This window comes from Asterias rubens, chromosome 17 (genome assembly GCF_902459465.1).
Source record: "Asterias rubens chromosome 17, eAstRub1.3, whole genome shotgun sequence".
NCBI lineage: Eukaryota > Metazoa > Echinodermata > Asteroidea > Forcipulatida > Asteriidae > Asterias > Asterias rubens.
In genome coordinates this window covers 3349629-3365216 of record NC_047078.1, presented here as the reverse complement: position 1 = coordinate 3365216, position 15588 = coordinate 3349629, and positions in this window count along the sequence as shown.

The window sequence follows — 15588 nt, the reverse complement described above, 5'->3', positions numbered from 1 at the left end:
ATGATAGTTAATCTTCGCTGATGCCAGTGATGGCGCTAGTTGAGCTTCTGACGTCATGCACAGGAAATTGCTCTACGGTATGTGTCATACTAACCTTCAGAGTCGGAGCTTACGGAGTCGGAGCTTACGGAGTCAGAGCTTGCGGAGCCGGAGCTCACGGAGTCGGAGCTTATGGAGTCGGAGACGGAGGAGCTATCTGTTTCTGTGAGCACAAAACAAAGAAACAATGTTTTCATTACATTGAACTGATTCTGTGTTTCCTCCAGAAAGATTTGTAAGCGCAAAGCCAAGGGACACGTCCCACCCAGTGCTAATTGTGTGCATTTGGGATCAATTTGTGAATCATGCTTACTGATGGACGTTTTTAATGTTGACAAAATAGATGACGTTTCAACGCCGTCATCAACGATTCATGAGCGCCTTTGGTGGGGCTGTTTTTTTCTTAACCAGGTTTGACTTCTTAGAAATCGTAATTGGGAATCAGGAATCTCTGAGAACTATTAGAAATTATTTAGAGGACTTTAGGATTTCTGACACAAGAAGAATGATTAATTTAAGAGTATGTAAACTTTTTTTTTTTTGGGGGGGGGCACCCTCTCTGCCACTTATCGGGCCCGGTGTATTCAATTAAACTCACCTTCTTCTTCACTTTTTGATTCGGACTCAGACGACAATGTCAAGTCGCTTGATGACCAGGACTCGGGCCACTCAAACTCACTCAGCTTCCCCCATGATTCAGGCCACTCAGAGCTGGACCAGGATTCCGGCCATTCGAACTTGAAGGACGATGATGCATCGGAGCCAGAGTCGGAAGCTGTACAGTTATTTTGTTTAGGAAATAATATAAGGTATGTTGTAGACTGAGTTAAAGAGTTTGGATATCTTTTGTAATACGCCTTCAGATTTAAATTGAATTTAAATATAATTGGTAATAAAAACGTTCGGTAAGAAGCCTACAGCAGCTTTCAATGGAGTATAATGCGAACTTGTTCTTACCTAGCTGCCTCTTCTTGTGTGCGTTCACCAGTTGACGTTTCAGCACCTTCATCTTCATTGCCTCCACGAGCTCCTTCGGTGGTGCCGGTTTCTTTTCGCCTGATTTGTGTTACAAGAAATGAAAATCGTTACTAAGAATCAGGAAGTTCTTGGAATTATTGGAAATTATTCAGAGTATTTTAGAAATGGTGTATTTCGGATACAATGTCTTTTTTAGTGTGTAAACTTCTTCTTTTTTCGGGGAGGGAGGGGGGGGGCACCACTCTGTCACATATCAGGCCCGGTGTATTCAATTAGTTAGTCAAGGACTAGTTGCTTTCTCTTTCACCCTCACTTTGTGATTCGGACTCACCCAATACGGTTGGGTTGACTCACCTTTTCCCGCGGACTTTTTCATTTCGTTCCATTCCGATGATGTCCATACGCTTGGACCCCAAGAATCTTTCCACTCAAACTCGCTCAGATCCCACGACTCGGGCCACTCAAAATCAGACCAATCAAACGAAGACCACTCCGACTTCCCCCAAGAATCTTTCCACTCAAACTCGCTCAGATCCCACGACTCGGGCCACTCAAAATCAGACCAATCAAACGAAGACCACTCCGACTTCCCCCAAGAATCTTTCCACTCAAACTCGCTCAGATCCCAGGACTCCGGCCACTCAAAATCAGACCAATCAAACGAAGACCACTCCGACTTCCCCCAAGAATCTTTCCACTCAAACTCGCTCAGATCCCACGACTCCGGCCACTCAAAATCAGACCAAGACCAGTCGGACCAGTTGAAACTGTAAGAAGTGCTAGAATCTGACGGGGAGTCAGAGCCAGAGCTCACCATGGGGCTAGGGTATGATGAGTGGGAGCTTGTTTCTTTTTCAATCTGCCGACGCTGCAGCAGAGCTTTCTTTGCGGACGCTTTCAATCCTGCGGCCTTCTTGGCTACTGTTGGAGCAAAGACACAATACACAAATGCAATTTAAAAACACATTGCGCGTAATTTGTAAAGGCGTCGTACTTTAATCTGATATAAAACCATTCAAAGGTGCCGGTGTCAGATGCAATTGTGTCCGCCATGCTATGCTGTCCGCTCCGGACACTGTTTATGCAATCGTGTCCGGGGCTATGCAAAAACCGTCCAGCGGCCATGTACATGTACATGTATGTGCGCGTAAGCGAGCGTGCATGCACTGAACCTACGTAATGCAGCATGAATATTCACGTGTTTTATTATTGCAGCGAATACCCAACGGCCAAACATTTCCCATGTCATTCATGACATGCACTTGCTTGTGAAAAAAATGGCGACCAAGGGCGTTTAATTTACTGCAAGGACGGTTTTGCACGGGGCCAGACACAATTGCATCATGCAGCAGCGTCCGGGTGGACACGATTGTATATGCAAAACCGTCCGGCGGACATTATTGCATATGCAATAATGTCCTCCGGATAGTATTGCATGGAGGACATAATTGCATGCGACACCGGTCAAGGTGAAAAAGAGGGAAGTCTCAATGATAGGGAAAGCAAGTGTGAACAGGTGTGTCTTTAGTTGCAGCTAACAAGGGGGATGTTTTCCCTGAGGTGTTCTCATGAAGCGTTGACGCACTGATGATACAACTGGTGGGCAAAATTAGGGTTCATCGTGAATTTTTGTATGGGCTGATGGTGTCCTGGGTGGATTTCACAAAGAGTTAAGACTAGTCTTATCTCGAGTAGACGAGTTAGGACTCAGTCCTAACTCTTTGTGAAATCGCCCCCTGGACAACCAAATCAAAAACCCTGCACAAAATTTTCTCAAGACCTCCACAATAGTCAATTATTTTTGGAGTGAGGTACAAACCGAAAAAGAGTTGTTGGAAGGTGCCACATGTTTCCTTTCCTTCGCCGTTTCGGGGGTACGTTGTTTATACCCGGTCACACTTAGGCCCTTTTCGAAATGACGGATTCGGCTCAGGCTAGCTTGGCCCCGCCGGTTGTTTTGACAATTCCGCGTGCTTTGCGTTCGAGCTTCAGACGAGAGGACGGAGCTTCCAGCCAAATCCAAAGCCAACGACGTAGTTTCAAAAAGGGCAATAAACGCCGCTTCCACTAATAACGATGAAAAAGTGGTCGAGAGCGTGGTGATGAGCCAAACGATAGACTTGATTCAAGTCCCGTTCTCGTGTGAGAGGTCCCAAGGCATATCACGTCAACTACTATAGCAAACTGTCCGTATAGCAAGGCGCGCTCGCCGTCATAAGGTTGGGGATCGGAGTATCACAAAACATCAGTTTTCTGGCGATGGCATGGGATTGGGACTTGAGTCAAGTCTAGCCAAACGTTGGAGGGATTCCATGAGCGTGGTTTGGTCAGGGTTGGATCTCTTAATAATATGTCGGGAAGCTGCATTATATTTCAGTTTTGGGGATAAAAACGTAATATGTCTCTTTCCATAACCACGTATCTTTACTCCGAAAACAAATGATTCTACTGTACTTACTTATATTATAACCAAATAAATTTGTATTGTCACTAATTTTACGAATAACTGCCAACGAACATTTTACATTTAAAGGAACATTTGAAGGAACATTACGGAATGGGTTTTTGCTAACAAACAGTTGCTGTAAACGTTTGAGATCTGGATCATGAGGAAAATAGTGACACAACGATTGCACATTTTTGCATAACATCGATTATATAATCAAACGCTCACTGGGCGATACAACGGGAAAATAGTTTTATTTATTTATTTCTCATCAAGTATGACATTTCAGACAGTAGACGTTTTCTACTATCATCATCATTAGTAATTCTGTGTTCTTAGACGATTGGTTTTCTCTTTCCAATTCTGTAATGTTCGGGGTTTTTTCTCTCTCCCTTTTTTTTTTTTTTTTTTTCTTTTTGCTTACCCAATGCGGCCTTCAGTGCTCTGAGTTCCGGGCGGCGGGCGGCCTGTTGGTTAAGAAAAACAAGTTATTGGTTATGTTTATTAATATTGGTTTTTACCCATACACCGATGTGTGTTAGCACTGTATACTCGGTACTTTCCCGAGTCCTGTGTAAAAGATATCACAGGCATGTTACTCGGGTGGGATTCGAACCCACGACCCCGTGAAATTCTAGAGCAGTGTCTTAACAACTAGACTACCGAGGTTGCCCGTTTAGCTCGTTTCCCTGGTTAATATTCCAGCTGTATACATAACTTAACAATTACAAATTATAAGGCGCTATTCCATCAAGATCATAGCGCACTTGATTAAAACATGGATAAAGGTTTCTTTAATTTAACCTAACGAAATGAGAAAAAGTAACAGATTCCCTGTTATTTATATAGACACGGTAATTGTCAAACACCAGCATCTCCATTAGTGTGTCCCCAAACATGCACAAAATTAACAAATCTATGAAAATTGTGACTGAAAATGGTCATCGAAGTTGAGATTAATGACAAAAAACAACACCTAAAAAGACTTCAGACCTGAAGTCGAGTGAGAAATAGGAGACTTTCCAACGCTAGGCGGCAGCAGACATACCGGGTAAATTCCCATTGTTTACGTAGTTCTGAACATGCGCATAATTCTGAGAACAATGGATTTACCCGGTAAGTCTGCTGCCCTCTATCGTCCCAGAAAGTCTCCCATTACCTCTTTCTCCAAAACTATCACACAGTGTCGTGTACATCAAGCTCTCCATTGCTCGTTACCAAAGAAGTTTATAATATGCAAAAAAACTATTTTTTTTACTATTACCGTGAGTGTCCAGTGCTTTTGAGACAGATTTGTTTTATAAGTTTATATATTGTTGGTACATGTAGTCTACTCATGTACACATAATATTCTGCTGAAGCCAGACTCCTATTATTGTGGATGGTGCCCATGACTACATTTACGGATTAAGAATGTAACCCTGCTTCAGACCCAGGAGCTTTTCATTTCGTTTCATTTATTAATTTCACAGGTAAAACTGCAAGGAACGGTAAAGAAAACAAAAACATGTACATACAATTAGGAGAGAGAACGCCCCCCCAAAAAAAAAAAAGAAGAAAAGGAAAACCAAAAAGTAGCACCTATGATGGATTTTTGAAAAGTAAACTAAATTGCTACAGAATTAACTCCTCATACCACCATTTAAGAAGAGACATTATAAAAGGACATTAGATGGACAATATTGAAACATGGCTCGTAGGGCCTACAGTATAAAAATATAGAACTATAATACAATAAATTTAAACTATACAAGCACAAAATGGGCATTGACAAAATAAATACAAATTCGGTAAAAAGGAGATTCTGGTAACTTACAAAAAAAAATGCACTATCAAATTGAGAATAAGAACAAGCTGCAAGGCATTTGAATGGGTATGGCAACTTGAAAGGAGTAGTGGCACTGTGCCCATCGACGGTTCATGGTCAAATCAGTGTAGCCCTCACCTCGAAATAGCCGTTCGGTCTTGTATTACGATTAGCCTTGTCCAAGGCTCTTTATGCAAGCACCAGCCCGCTCTGACTTGCACGAAATGCATAGATACTATACCGCACGGCACATAACAGTATACTTGATACCGCGGGGTCGAAGCATGGCTTACGAGGTATCAACGAGGTTACAAACAAGGTACTCAAGGCGCTGAGTATTATTATTATACAAACTTTCAGAAAGATAGGTTGCAGTATTGCAGTCATGATTTCTGATACCCAATTATTTAGCACATTATTTAAAGGGTTTACAATGTGCTACACGGAGCATATAGCAGTCACAGCCATGAACACCGGGGCGAACCCTTTCTCTTTTCGAAAAGTACACAGGGTTCTTTTACACGGGCTACACAACACATGGGACCAACGGCTTTACGTCCCATCCGAAGGACGAAATATCTGTGCAATTTTTATCCATATTTGTCCTTGTAATGCTACATTATTCAGCAGTCGTGCTGCCAGGTTTATTTTTATTTTTTTTATAAATGAATGAATGAATGAATGAATGAATTAAGAGATGAATGAATGAGTTGGGGTGTTTCATTACATGGCGTTACCGCAAACTTCCACCATGCGAAGTTTCAAACACTTTCCAAAGAAATATATATAATATTGAAATAAGACTAACCGGTTTGCCTTGAGCCTCAAGCGAGACAGCAAGTAGAACTATACACACAGCGATCAGAAGACGAGCCATCTTGAACAAATTCCGTCAGAAACACTTCCTGAGATAAGAAAACTCCCCGGTTTTAAAGAATTTAAACCCTCCAAGACTGTCGCAGTAAAACCCCGTGAGAGATGGGCGTCAACACCCAAAGACTCATTCTGATTGGCCCAGAGTCCTTGAGCTGTCGTTTGACGTCACTGTTGCTCAGCAACCCATGGCAACATCCAATCAGATTGGTCGTTTTTTTCAATAGTCCTAAAATGCTACTCTGGCTGATCAAACAAGTGTCTATTTGAAGACGCTTATTATAAAAAGTGTGTATAAGAACAGGGTTGTGTGAAAGTGTTTACACAAGGTGCTATTCTTGTTTTCCATTTAGATGTAGATGTCCAGTTGAGATCAAAGACTTAGTTCAAACAACGAGTACAAATAATGTTTGGTGGTATATTTTGCGGACGTGTCATGGCAATGTGGGGATTTCGGTAATTATTTTGATACCAGTAACTAGGGCCACAGGGTCAGGATTCTAATTTTGGGAGGAATGACAAAATATCACCCATGAGCCAACCACCACATAAACCAACTGCCGGCATAATTGCCTATGGTTTTTTCAACTGGATGTCTTAAAGACAGTGGACACTATGGGAGACAGTTGGTAATTGTCAAAGACTAGCCTTCACAGTTGGTGTTTCTCAACATATGCATAACATAACAAACCTGTGAACATTAAAGAGCTCAATCGGTCGTCGAAGCTGCAAGATATTAATGAAAGAAAAAAAGCACCCTTGTCGCACCATGTTCACACAAAGTTGTGTGCTTTGAAATGCTTGATTTCGAGACCTCAAGTTCTAAACATGTAAAATTACTTCTTTCTCGAAAACTATACGTCACTTCAGAGGGAGCTGTTACTCACAAGGTTTTATATTGTCAACCTCTCCCCATTACTTGTAATCAAGAACGGTTTTATGATATTAATTATTTTGAGTAATTACCAATAGTGTCCACTGCCTTTAATTCTTACTTGGTGTATCCCCCAACAAAAATCATATATAAAAATCTGTGAACATTTTAGCTCAATTGATCATAGAAGTTGCAAGAGAATGATGAACGAAAAAAACCCTTGTGGCACAAAATAATAATGTGTTGTTTCCAGATGCCTAAAAAGGGCTTCAGGCCTTAAAGACATTGGACACGTTTTGTAATTGTCAAAGACCAGGGGTGGATTTCACAAAGGTAGTCCTAACTTAGGACTAGTCCTAGGCAATGCTAAGAGATAGGACCAGTCCTAAGTTAGGATGAGTTACTGGTCCTAACTTAGGACTGGTCCTATCTCTTAGCATTGCCTAGGACTATACCTAAGTTAGGACTACCTTTGTGAAATCCACCCCAGGTTGATAATAGACTTGTGGACAAGTCGTTAAATCGGCCCCACGCGCTGAGATAGTGCTCCCCCGACAACACTGCTCTCGCGCGAACTCACTGCTCTCGCGCGAACTGATGGCTCCCCGATTTCGACTCGAAATCGGGGAGCCATCAGTTTGCGCGAGAGCAGTGTTGTCGGGGGAGCACTATCTCAGCGCGTGGGGCCGATTTAACGACTTGTCCACAAGTCTAGGTTGATAAGGGTATAAAAATAAGCACGCAGCGCTATTATTTGTAAAATTGTACTGTCACTCGGTGTATCCCAACATAATATGCATAAAATAATAAACCTGTGAACATTATAATAATGCTGAACACTTTTAGTCCGCCATGTCTGTCAATGATGGCACAAGGCGCAAGTTAGGACTCGTCGAAGTTGCAAGAAAATCAAGAAAGCAAAAAAAAAAAAAAAAAAAATGATGCCTAAAAAGGGCGCCCGTCCTTAAAACTATGTTAATATTATTAGAGTGAGAAACCACCTCTTTCTTAAAAACTGCGTTACTTCAAATGGAACCGTTTCTCACAAAATTGCATTTTATCATCTGCTCTCTATTGCTCGTTACCAAGTCAGTTTATGAAGGTGAGAACTATAAGCATCTTATAGGGGCTTATACAAGGTATAATGAAAAGTGTTTGCACAAGGTGTTATTCTCGTTTTTCATATAGCTGTCACATAGTCCAGTTGAGATTTCAAAGACTAAGTTTGAGATTTCAAAGACTTCTCAAATAACGGGTACAATCATTATATTTCGAGGCAATAGGGTTTTTGGTAATTATTTTGATACCAGTAACTAAGGCCAAAGGGTACACTAAATCACATGGAGTCAGCACGTGATACTTAAGCTACATTAAGATCACGGGTTCAGGATTTTGATTTTGGAAGGAACCACGAAAATAAAACTGTAAAGGCCACAACCACCTAGTCCAACTGCCTACCACTGTCGACTGCTTAATGCCGACTTAAAGGCAGTGGATACTATTGGTATTTACTCAAAATAATGATCAGCATAAAACGTTACTTGGTAACGAGTAATGGGGAGAGGTTGATAGTATAAAACATTGTGAGAAACGGCTCCCTCTGAAGTGACGTAGTTTTCGAGAAAGAAGTGATTTTCCACGAATTTTATTCAGAGACCTCAAGTTTAGAATTTAAGGTCTCGAAATCAAGCATCTGCAAGCACGCAACTTCGTGTGACAAGGGTGTTTTTTTTCTTTCATAGTGATCGCAACTCCGACGACCAATTGAGCTCAAATTTTCACTGGTTTGTTATTTTATGCATTATGTTGAGATACACCAAGTGAGGAGACTGGTCTTCGACAGTTACCAATAGTGTCCAGTGTCTTTAATCGCTTATTGCTCCTGTATTCTCACTTGCTCACTTGGTTCCCCCCCCCCAAAAAAAGGATCATAAAAAACCGTTGTTGCACAAATTTGTGAGGGTTTCAGATGCATAAAAACAGCTTCAGTCCTCCAGGCACATGGTCACTATTGGTAATTACTATTATAATGAAAAGAATTGTTAGCATAAAAACTAACTTGGTAACAAGCAATGGAGAGCTGTTGATAAAACATTTTGAGAAATGGCTCAAGTAATGTAGTTTTTTGTTAGACAGAAGACAGTTTTCACTGAAACATTTGAATTGTATTCGAGTCTCGAATTCAAGCAACTGAAAGCACACGACTTGACGTGTGAATAATGTTTTTCTACCATTATTATCCCGCAACTTCAACGACCATTTTAGTTCAAATTTGTACATGGTTTGTTACTTTGTGTATAATTATGTTGAGATACACCAATTGAGAAACTGGTCTTTGCATCTACCAAGGTGTCCAATGTCTTTAACTCTTTAAAGACAGTGGACACTATTGGTAATTGTCAAAGACTTGTCTTCACAGTTGGTGTATCTCAACATATGCATAAAATAACAAACCTATGGAAATTTTAGCTCAATCGGTCGTCGAATTTGCGAGATAATAATGAAAGAAAAAAACACCCTTGTCACACGAAGTTGTGTGTTTTCTGATGCTTGATTTCGAGACCTCAAATTCTAAATCTGAGGTCTCGAAATCAAATTCGTGGAAAATTACTTCTTTCTCGAAAACTACGCCACGTCAGAGGGAGCTGTTTCTCACAATGTTTTATACCATCAACCTCTCCCCATTACTCGTAACCAAGAAAGGTTTTATGATGATAATTATTTTGAGTGATTACCAATAGTGTCCACTGCCTTTAAAAGGCACTGGATACTACTCAAAACAAAAGTTTTCTTGCTCACAATTATTTTTAGTAACTACGTCAGTGCCTTTAAGACAGTTATTAAAGTTTATGAATGTTATTATGAGACCCATAGAAAGGTTTGTACAAGGCTATTGCAAAATGTTTGTACAAGGCTATTGCAAAGTGTTTGCACAAGGTGTTATTCTTGTTTTTCATATAGCTGTCTTAAGTTCAGTTGAGATTTTAAAGACTTACTTTGGGGTTGTAGAATTAGTTTGAGATTCGAAGACTTAGTTCAAACAACGAGTACAAATAATGTTTGGTGGTATATTTTGCGGACGTGTCATGGCAATGTGGTGATTTCTGTAATTATTTTGATACCAGCAGTAACTAGGGCCATAAGGGTCGTGCTTTCGGGTTAGGAAAGAAGGACACAATATCACCCACGACGATCCCATCGGTAACCTATTTAACCCAACTGCCAGCCTTGAGTTGCTTGTGGTTTCCCAGGCTGGGCTTTGTAGACATTTGAGTAACACCTTGACCATTTTAATAGACAATTGTATTTAGACACATAACTTGAGTCTTAACGGATTCAAGTCTTAACTATTAATTTTGTGAAACCCACCCTCGGGGCACTTTAAGCACATGGAGGCGGTTGTGAAGTGCGCTTTAAGAACTTGTTCTTATTCAATGCAGTAACATTTTTTTATTTCAATGCTGTAATTCATTACAAAAAACACATAATGTTGAAATTACCCAAGTAACACAGTAACATGAGATAATTATTAATAGTTATTACTATTAACTGTATTAAAAAAGCCAGTGGACTCTATTGGTAAAATGTCAAAGACCAGTCTTCTCACTTGAAGTATCTCAACATATGCATAAAATAACCATCCTGTGATAATGTGAGCTCGATTGGTCGTCGGAGTTGCGAGATAACTATATGAAAGAAAAAACACCCTTGTCATACTCGAAGTTGTGTGCTTTCATATTACGCTTGATTTCGAGACCTCAAATTCTAAACTTGAGGTCTCGAAATCAAAATCGTGGAAAATTACTTCTTTCTCGAAAACAACTCCACTTCAGAGGGAGCCGTTTCTCACAATGTTTTATACTACCAACATCTCCCTATTACTCGTTACCAAGTAAGGTTTTATGCTAATAATTATTTTGAGTAATTACCAATAGTGTCCACTGCCTTTAATCATGTTTAGTTTCACGGTATGGTTCGCGAGCTCTCTTGGGACAGGTTATAATAATAATGACAATTATTGTTACAGCCTTCTGTCAAGGTGTTCGTGGCTACTGGCTTGGACAGCCTCATCTAGATCCGCTATCTATTCCAAGTGACTCCGACTGGAATGGGAGAACACGCACCGAGGGATTGCCACTGCACCGGACTTTCGCGGTAGTTATTCATTATATATAATAATATTCCCGTTTTGGGTTTTTTTTCCATTTAAAAAAGGGAAGCAGTTTTATTAGTTTGAAAATGATGCAAAGGAATGGGACTTTGGGTAAAACGGAATTGTTACTAGACGTGTTGCTGGTCGCTTTGGAAGAGGAAGGCCGAAAGCAAGATGGACCGACTATAATATTCGAGTACTTTTAAAAGAAGTAGCATGCATGAGCTAACGAACATAACATATAAACATTATATAATAATAAGACTTGTAATGCGCACCTATCCACCCTGCTGTATGGGTGTTCAAGGCGCAGTAAAAACCAACAACAAAACAAAGAAAAACAGACACAACAAAACTAGTCCTTGAAAACCTGTGACGTAAGATAAGTTTTGAGAAGAGATTTGAATTTTGCGGTACAAAGACAAGATCTATTAAGATTAAGTGGTAGAGAGTTCCAGATGTGTGGCGCAGCTGAAGAAAAAGACCTGTCACCCCATGAGTGTCGAGACTTGGGTTCAATGAGGAGAAGCATGGAACATGAGCTAAATAACGATAACCGCTCTGGGCCCAATTTCATAGAGAAGCACGTAACATAACTCTGATTACCAGAATACCAGAAACTACCATGACGTCAGATGTACAAATTAATTATGTCGGACTGGTATCCTTTTTGTTTATGCTTAAAAAAATTGGACATTATTGGTAATAAATTGTCAAAGACAAGTCTTCTCACTTGGTGTATCTCCACAGATGCATAAAATAACAAACCTGTGAAAATTTGAGCTCAACGGGTCGTCGAAGTTGCGAGATAATAATGAAAGAAACAAACACCTTTTTCACACGAAGTTGTGTGCGTTAAGATTTTTGAGACCTCAAAATTCTAAATCTGTGGTCTCGAAATCAAATTCGTGGAAAATTACTTCTTTCTCGAAAACTACTCCGCTCCAGAGGGAGCCATTTCTCACAGAATGTTTTAAACTACCAACCTCTCCCCATTACCAAATGAGGTTTTATGCTAATAAATATTTTGAGTTGTTACCAATAGTGTCCACTGCCTTTAACAGATTGTTAAACAACATTTTCTGCGTATAAGCAGCTCTATGAAGTTGTGCCTTGAGCAGAAGGGGCTTGGAGAGAGTTCGCTTCTCGGACCCCCACGGGACGGCGGACGCCCCAATTGACCAAACGAGAGACATGCACTATTTGCTTTTGGCTGAGACACTTGTCCTTGGGAAAAGAAAAACACTCGGAAATGGTTTTATCTGATGATGACAAGGTGTGACCAATGCATTCACGTTCTTTCCTCGGGGACTAGGTACACTGTAGCTGTTCTTTCCCGTGGACTAGGTACACTGTAGGCTACCCAGACTTATACTCAGATTTACTCCCCTCCAAACCATCTCAACTTCTAAAAAATAAGGTTCAGCCATAAACATTCCCCTTGCTTGGTGATAATGTGTCTATTAATACGTGCACCAAGCTTACCATAATCATGGGGACCCGAAAAGCCCATCACAAAAGAAGGCTTGGGGCAGTATACGTTGTCAATATCTTGAAAAACACTTTTATGAATATCGGAACAGACTGTTGATCTAAGATCTTTGAGTAAGCAGAGTGTAGAGGCCCTACGTTTAGAAGGTGTAACACAAAAATGGTTAGCAAGTAAGAGCATTATTGTAAGTTAAGGTATTTTTTAATTACCCTGCATTCAACACCCAAGCTGTAGCATATCCCCAAAGTATACTTATTAGTTGAGAACTAATTAATGTACTATACCAATAATTAAGTTTTCGTTTACCATCCAGATATCAAAGCTAACCAGTTTAAGTTGTCCGGGATGGGGGTAACTTAAGTGTCCTTAAAGGAACACTGTGCGAACTAACACGGTCGGCCATAAATGGGAGTCAAAAATTTGACTCCCATATTAATGGCCGACCGTGTTAGTCGACGAGGTAAAAGGAAACCGTGCAATATCGAGGCATGTTTGTGTGGATCATTGTATTCTACTTTTACAACATCTTTCTATATAGCCATTTATGCATTTTATAAAAAAAACGGTTACAGACGCTTTTCAAAGACCAACTCGACCGATCCAAGGCAACGTGTTCCTTTATTAAGAATTGTGATTTTTTTGTGAATGTGTGTGTACTGCGTTTCACTCTTTTGTCTCAATAGACTTGTCGAGTGAAAGAACCCGTATTTCACTCTTAAAAGAATTGTCCGCCATAATGATCACATTTGCAAGTGGTGGAAGACAGAAATTAATGAAGTTTTTCGTATGTGCCCCTAACATTTTACCATAATCACATGACAGGAATTTAATTAATAATTATCCAAAACCAAACCTTCCGGTTTCAAATTGTGGCCATCCATTCGAGCGTTGGATTCATTTGCAAATTCCTATCCAAACCAGTTATTAATGAGTAGGATTTGAAACTTTGCATGGTGGAAATACGATATAAATTAGAAAGGTTTGCGGTAACACCATGTAGTGACTATCTCTAATGAGCGGGGTGGTTCTGAAAATAACCAACGGTTCCTTTCAGAACCACCCCCAACCCATTAGAGATATAGGTCTAAGACCAGGTCTAAGATCTATCAGAAATACGCTCCATGTTCCTCAAACTCGACTGGTCAGTTATGGGGACAGGGCTTACTCCAACATAGCACCAAGACTCTGGAACTCACTTCCGGATTACCTCAGACAAATACACAACATCACTCTCTTCCAGCAGAAACTCAAAACACACTTATTCTTGCTTGCTTTCCAACATCTTGAAAAAACTTGACCGGCGCCTTTGAATGTTTCTCCTTTTCAGTAAAGTGCGCCTTATAAATGCTGTAGTTTATTATTATTATAGTCATTACATGGTGTTACCGCAAACCTTTCTATATACAGTTATTAATGGTTGCTGGGTGTTTACTTTCAAGTTTCTTTGAATTTTACTAACATCACTCTTCAAAAGGCACCATGCTTATGGGCGAGATGGGTTGTAATAATTCCCACGCCAAGTTTTCGAAACGGTTGCCCGGCTGTGTCTACAGGCTATAGCACTGTTTGTCAGTCACTCATCCTCATGAAGAACACACAGGCAAATGCAAGTCCTTTGACAAACAAACAAACACCCTGTTGATGGACAGAAACACCAACGGTCTACTTTTGACACCTCAATTTTCTGCGAAGTCATCAGAAAGATTGATTTATCGAGTGGCATAAAATCTGTCGGGATTAATAAAGTTACGATGACATCACATCGTTTTAAAATAAAATAAAAAGTAATTTTTTGAAACAAAATCTAGAAAAATAATGTTGTCACCTTTAGGTTGCATGCGCCTTAAGGTAGTCGGCGACTGGTAAACTGACTCGAAAGTTCTACTCTCTTAAGAAATTAATTTGTCTGATTTTTTTTTTTTTTTTTAGGCGTCTTACTACTGTCTTTTTTAGTGGAGCGAGGAGAGAGAGATAGTGGGGGCGGCTGAGAGGGGGGGTCAGCAGTTACTCGGCCTTTAAAACAGAATAAACAGTTAAACAAAAACCAGAAGACTAATGTCATCACCTTTAAGTTGCATGCACTTAAAGGCAGTGGACACTGGTAATTGCTCAAAATAATTAAAAGCATAAAACCTTTCTTGGTGACGAATAATGGGGAGAGGGTTGATAGTATAAAACATTGTGAGAAACGGCTCCCTCTGAAATGCCATAGTTTTCGAGAAAGAAGTAAGCTTCCACGAACTTTATTTCAAAACCTCAGATTTAGAAAAGAACTTGAGGTCTCGAAATCAAGCATCTGAAAGCACACAACTTGTGACAAGGTTTTTTTATTTCATTATTATCTCGCAAGTTCGGTTACCGATTGAGCTCAAATTTTCACAGGTTTGTTAGTTTATGTATATGTTGAGATACACCAACTGTGAAGGCTAGTCTTTGACAATTTACCAATAGTGTCCACTGTCTTCAAAGTATGAGTAGTTGGCGACGGGTAAACTTAGCCTCTCTCAAGAAATAATTTGTCTGATTATTGTTTAGGGTCCCTGCTGCTGTTTTTTAGAGGGGTACGAGGAGGGGGGGGGGGTGATGGCATCAGACACTCGGCCTTTTTGCGTTCCACCTGCTGCGCCCTTTGACTGTATGTTTAATTTGACCTAGGCTCTATGAAGAAGAAAACGTTCACAATAGGCCTAAAGAGAGGAAAGAAGGACAACATTTGAAATACAAAAATAATTTAAAGTTAATTTCAATTTCAAATGTAAGTATTATCGACAACAGTGCCTATACGCATAATCTCAATGCGGAATCATTATTTTTGGCCATGGTCCTCCCCCCCCCCCCCCCGAATGATGGTACAGGTCCCAGTTTCGGAGGTGCGAACCCCACTTTCAGATATTATGGGACCCGAGCTAGCTGAATATCCTGACGT